The sequence below is a fragment of the Suricata suricatta genome, chromosome 15 (assembly GCF_006229205.1).
Source record: "Suricata suricatta isolate VVHF042 chromosome 15, meerkat_22Aug2017_6uvM2_HiC, whole genome shotgun sequence".
In the NCBI taxonomy this organism is placed as follows: Eukaryota; Metazoa; Chordata; class Mammalia; order Carnivora; family Herpestidae; genus Suricata; species Suricata suricatta.
This window is the reverse complement of record NC_043714.1, coordinates 66,998,845-67,005,597: the sequence shown is the minus strand read 5'-3', so window position 1 is coordinate 67,005,597 and position 6,753 is coordinate 66,998,845. Positions and strand designations below refer to the sequence as shown.

At 35.5% G+C, this 6,753-nt stretch overlaps 1 long non-coding RNA gene across 1 annotated transcript in view; it reads left to right on the top strand.

Annotated features, from left to right (window-relative positions):
- Positions 1–6,482, top strand: part of LOC115279395 — an 89,331-nt gene extending 82,849 nt beyond the window's left edge. The window contains exon 5 of the long non-coding RNA XR_003903406.1: positions 5,939–6,482. This is a non-coding gene — a long non-coding RNA (uncharacterized LOC115279395). The remainder of the gene's footprint in view (positions 1–5,938) is intronic.
- Positions 6,483–6,753: the final 271 nt, after the last annotated feature.

The window sequence follows — 6,753 nt, the reverse complement described above, 5'->3', positions numbered from 1 at the left end:
AAGGAATGGGAAAAATAGTTACAAACAGAGAGTGAGGAAGGCAAACCTTAAGATACTCTTAAATACAGAGAACAAACTGAGGATTGATGGGGGTGGGTGGGGGAGAGGGGGAAATGGGTGATGGGCATTGAGGAGGGCACTTGTTGAGATGAGCACTGGGTGTTGTATGTAAGTGATGAATGATGGGAATCTACTCCCAAAGCAAGAGCACACTGTATACACTGTATGTTAGCCAACTTGACAATAAATATTTAAAAACAAACACAAAGTCATAGTCAAAAAGATACTCACTAGACTGAAGAGTGGATGAACTCCATGAGAACTCCTACAAAGAGGCAGAAAAAATACACACACACTCACACAGAGATGAATTTAATAAATGAAATTAAGACAAAAACACTAAAGGGAATTAACGGCAGATTAGGAGGCAGAAGATGGGATCAGCATTCTGGAAGACAGGGTAATGGAAAAGCAACTAAACTGAATGCCAGAAAGGAAAAAGAACAACAAAAATAAGAATAGGTTAAGGAACACAGTGACATCAACAACATTATAGTGATCCTAGAAGAAGAGAGTGAGAAGGGGGTAGAGGATCTATTTGAAGAAATAATACCTGAAAACTTCTCCAATCTGTGGAAGGAAACAGACATCCAAGTCCAGGAGACACAGAGAGCCCCTAACAGATTAACCCATGGAGGTTCATACCAAGACAAAAACAGCAAAAATAAAAATTTTGAGAGCAGCAAAAGAAAAAAATTTACATAAAAGGGAAACTCTGTAAGGCTATCAGCTGATTTTTTTAACAGAAACTTTGCAGGCCAGGGTCAGAAGCAGGACATTCACCATGCTGAAAGGAAGAAACCTACAACTGAGAATACTCTACCCAGCATGGTGATCATTCAGGACTGAAGAAAAGATAAAGAGTTTACCAGACAAACAAAAGATATGAGTTTACTTCCACTAAATCAGCCTTAAAAGAAACGTTAAAGGGAATTCATTGTAAAGAAAAGGCCATGCCTAGAAGAAATTATGGAAGGAAAACATTTCACAGGTAAAATAAGCATGTAGTAAAAGTAATAGATTAATCACTTATGAAGCCAGTATGGAGGCTAAAACACCTAAGTAGTAAACTCAGTTATATCTGCAAAAATGAGTCAAGTATACACAAAATAAAAGCTGTGAACTATGACATCAAATATGGAAAACATCAAGGGAGTAAAATTGTAGTACTTATACAATTTGTTTGACTTAAGCAACCAGCAACTTACTATAGACTGTTACGTACATAGGATGTTATATATGAACCCAGTGGTAACCACACATCAAAAACCTATTATAGATACACAAGAAATAAGAAAGGAATATAAGCAAAACACTAGAAGCCATCATACTACAAAGAGAGTAAAAGAAAAAAGAAAAAGAACTAGAAAAACATCAGAAAATAATTAATGAAATGACAATAAGTACATACTTGTCAATAATTAATCTAAATGTAAATGGACTAAGTACTCCAATCAAAAGACATAGGGTGACTGAATGGGTTAAAAAAACAAGACCCATCTATATACTGCCTGCAAGAGACTCACTTCCGATCTAGAGACAAAAACAGACTGAAAATGAAGGGATGGAGAAACACAAACCATGCAAATGGACGTGGGACAAAAATCCAAGGTACCAATACTTCTATCCGACAAAATAGAAAGACTGTAGCATGAGACAAAGAAGGGTACCACCTAATAATAAAGAGATCGATCCAATAGGAGGATATAACAACTGTAAATATCTATGCACCCAGCATTGGGCCACCTAAATATATAAAGCATACATTAACAGACATAAAGGGAGAAATTGACAATAAAGCAAAAGTGTAGGGGACTTTAACAGGCCATGTCCATTAGTGGATAGATCATTCAGCCTGAAAATCAAGGAAAACAGTGGCTTTGCATGACACATTAGACTAGACGGACCTAATATATACCAAACATTATACCAAACCCAGAAGAATATATGTTCTTTTCAAGTGCACATGGGATAGTCTCCAGGCTAGATCACATGTTAGGCCACAAAAACAAGTCACAGTAAATTTGAGAAGACTGAAATCATACCCAGTGTCTTTTCTTACCACAATGGTATTAAACTAGGAATCAATTACAAGAAAAAAATCTGGAAAGAACACAAATACACAGAAGCTAAATAACATACTACTAAACAATAAATGGGTCAACAGAGACATCAACAAGGAAATAAAAGAATACCCAGAGACAGATGAAAATGAAAACTCAATGGTCCAAAGTCTTGGGATACAGCAAAAGCCATTCTAGGCAGGAAGTTTATAGCAATACCTGTCTACCTCAAGAAACAAGAAAAATCTAAAAAAAAAAAAAAAAATCTAACCTTACATCTAAGGGAACTAGAAAGAGAAGAACAAACACATTAGTTCTACCAAACATTTAAAGAAGAGTTAGTACCTATTCTCAAATGATTAAAAAAAAAAAGCAGAAGGAAAGCTTCCAAACTCATTCTATAAAATTAGTATTACCCTGATACCAAAACCAGACAGATACTACAAAAACAAAGTGAAAAACTACACATCAATATACCTGATGAACATTGAGCAAAATCCTCAACAAAACATTAGCAAACTGAATTTAAAAATACATTTAGGGATGCTTGGGTGGCTCAATGCAGAAGTACCTGACATTAGCTCAGGTTATGATCTCATGGTTTATGAGTTCAAGCCCTGCATTGGGCTCTGTACTGACAGCTCAGAGCCTGGAGCCTGGTTCAGATTCTGTGTCTCACTCTGTCTCTCTGCCCCTCCCCTGCTTGTGTTCTCTCTCTCTCTCTCTCTCAAAAATAATCAATAAATAAAAATACATTTAAAAAATTATTCACTATAATCAAGTGGAATTTATTCCAGGATATAAGCCCTATTTATTATCATCAATATGATACATTATATTAATAAGAGAAAGAATAAAAGCCATATGATCTTTTCAACAGACAGAAGAAGTATTTGACAAAATATAGTATCTATTCTTGATAAAAACTCAACAAAGGGAGTTTCAGAGAGAACATACATTAACATAATAAAGACCACATATGAGAAACTCACAGTTAATATCATATTCAATGGTGAAAAACTGAAAGTCTTTCCTCTAAAGATCAGGGACAAAGAAGGATGTTCTCACCACTTTATTTCAGCATAGTACTAGAAGTCTTAGCTCCAGAAATGGGACAATAACAAGAAATAACAGGCATCCAAATTGGCAAAAAGTAGTACTATTACTATTTGCACATGACATACTATATAGAGAAAACCACCAAAAAATCGATAGGAATGGATAGGAGAATTCAGTAAAGTTGTAAAATACAGAATACACAGAAATCTGTTGCTTTTCTATATACTAATAATGAAGTAGAAGAAAGAGAAATTAAGAAAGCAACTCCATTTACAATTCCACCATAAATAAAATACCTAAGAATAAATTTAATCAAGGAAGTGAAAGAGCTGTACTTTGAAAACTATAAAAACATTGACAAAAGAAATTGAAGACAAAAATGGAAATATACTCCATATTCATGGATTGGAAGAATTAATATCATTAAGAAGTCCATACTACCCAAAGCAATCCACAGACTCAACTAATCACTATCAAAATGCCAAAAGCCTTTTGACAGAACTAGGACAAACCATTCTAAAATTTGAATGGAACCACAAAAGATCCTAAAGAGTCAAAATAATCTTGAGAAAGAACAAAGCTGGAGTATCATGATCCCAGATTTCAGGATATAATACAAAGCTACAGTAATTAAAACAGCATGGTTACTAGCACAAGAATAGACACACATAGTCATCAAATAGGATAAAGAAACCAGAAATAAACCCACGCCTATATGGTCAATCAATCTTCAACCAAAGGAGGCAGTAATATATAATGGGGAAAAGACAGTGTTTTCAATAAATGGTGTTAACACCACTTTCTTACACCATACACAAAAATAAATTAAAAATGGATTAAAAACCTAAACCTGAGACCGGAAACCATAAAACTCCCAAATGAAAACATAAGCAGTAATCTCTTGGACATCCACCTTAGCAACATACTTACGAATATTTTTCATCAGGCAATGGAAATGAAAGCAAAAGCAAATAATTGTGACTACACCAAAATAAAAAGCTTTTGCACAGAAAAGGAAACCATCAACAATACAAAAAGACAACCCAGTGAATAGGAGAAGATATATGTAAATAAAATAACTGATAAGTGTATGTAAATATCAAGGGATTAATATCCAAAATATATAAAGAACTTACACAACTCAACAACAAACAACAACAACAACAAAAACAAAATCCCCCACTAATCTGTTTTAAAAAATAGGCAGAGGACCGAATAAACATTTTTCCAAAGGAGACCTTCAGATGGCCAACAGACACATGGAAAGATGTTCAACATCACTAATCATCAGGAAAATGCAAATCAAAATGACAATGAGATAACATTTCACACAATCAGGGTAGCTAGTTTCAAAAAGACAAGAAATAGGGGCACCTGGCTGGCTCAGTTAAGCATCCAACTCTTGATTTCAACTCTGGTCATGATTTCATGGTTCAATAGAATGAGCCCTAAGTTGGGCTCTGTGCTGACACTGTGGAACTTGCTTGGAATTCTCCGTCTCCCTCTTTCTCTCTCTGCCTCTTCCCTGCTCATGCTCTCTCTTCTCTAAATAAATAAACTTTAAAAAAGACAAGTAATAAGTGTTGGTAAGGATGTAGAAAAAAAGGGAACCCTCCAACACTATTGGTGGGAATGTAAATTGGTGTAACCCCTGTGGAAAACAGGTCTTCCTCAAACAAAAATGATAACATATGGTTCAGTAATTCTACTACTGGGTCTTCACTGCAAGAAAACAAAAACACTAATTTGAAAAAAATATATATGTGCATATAGGTTCATTGCAGCATTGTTAGAAAAAAAGGGAACCCTCCAACACTATTGGTGGGAATGTAAATTGGTGTAACCCCTGTGGAAAACAGGTCTTCCTCAAACAAAAATGATAACATATGGTTCAGTAATTCTACTACTGGGTCTTCACTGCAAGAAAACAAAAACACTAATTTGAAAAAAATATATATGTGCATATAGGTTCATTGCAGCATTGTTTGCAATAGGTAAGATATAGAAGCAACACAAGTGTCTATGAATAGATGAATAGATAAAGAAGTGGTATATGTACATAACAGACTATTACTCAGCCATAAGAATGAAATCTTGCCATTTGTGACAACATGGAGGATCTAGAAGGTATTATGCTAAGTCAGACAGAGAAAGACAAATACCATATGATTTTACTTACAAGTGGAATCTTAAAAAAAATAATCCAGACTCTTAAATCCAGAGGAAAAAATGAGTGGTTGCCAGATAGAAGACAACTAGAAGACAAGATAGTGAAGGCCATTAGGAGGTACAAAGTTCCAGCTAGAAAATAAATTATAGAAATGAAAAGTATAGTCTAGTTAATATAGTCAATAATATTATAATAAAGTTGAATGGGGAGAGTGAATATACTTATTGTGCTGAGTACAGAGTAATGTTAGAATTAATGTTGTATACCTGAAACTAATATAGCATTGTATATTAATTATGCTTAAAAAAAATAACCAGCATTGGTCAGTGCAACCATAGGTTGGCTATATGGAAAAGAGTTCCATAAAATCATTGAAATCATTTAGTGAGATCAGTTGGCTATATGAAATTTATAATTAAAAATCCTCTATTTTTATTAATCTGTGCTATGCTTTCCTTACAGCACTATATATCTAAATATAAATATATGTGTACACAGATACACACATGTAAGACACTGGGGAATTGATTGTTGTGTTTACTCATACTTGGTTGCTTTGGTGTTTTTCTCATCTTCCATATTGTAGGAGCCTAACTAAAACCAGTAGGTGGAGACCACAGGGTGCCAGGCGCTATGAAGAATCGGTCCAGTGGTTGGAGACCTTTGTGGTTGGAGACCTTTGTGGTTGGAATGGCTGCCTAAAGAGGTGGTGAGGTCCTGTTACTGTGCCAACACCAAGACCGTTCCACAGGGGAGAGAAGGAGGCAGATGTTGTTGGATGTTCTTCTCGACTGGAAAGTTTCACATCCGTTAGGGAAAAGGACATCTGAGTGATGGGGATATGGTACCCGTGAGGCAGTGGCCGATGGTTCTTGCCTCCTTTCAAACTCAGAACGTTATCAGTCAAGAGTCTGATCTACTTATTGATATCCCTTAATAAATGGAAACTCCCTGGGTGGCCGGAGTCAGAATACATTGCTCCTTGAGTTAATCTCCTCCACTCCCGTGTATGCTTCCTCAGTGGCTGTGCGTTTCTGGTGTTGGTGTGGTAGTGTCTCATCTGAGAATTTATGCCTTCTGTGGCTCGGGCCTGTGCCTGGCTGTAAATAAAAGAGTTGCTTAAGAAATCATTTTTTTTCTCTAAGTGTATTTTAAAGGAAATCAATATAAATTCAATTTGTTCTTTTTTTTCTTTTCCGTTCCTCAAGCTTTAGAACTACAGAGATGGTCAGGAAACCTTCCCTCACTGAATAGCCTCAGAGCCACCAACCTTCTCCACTGCCCTGTTGAGAAAAACTTCATCAGTGGACAATATTCTGACGTATGTTATCTGTGAATTACAAGGTTTAACTGAGATGGTTTTCTTAGAAATTCAAGACTGAGTTTAACCCAAGCAGATCA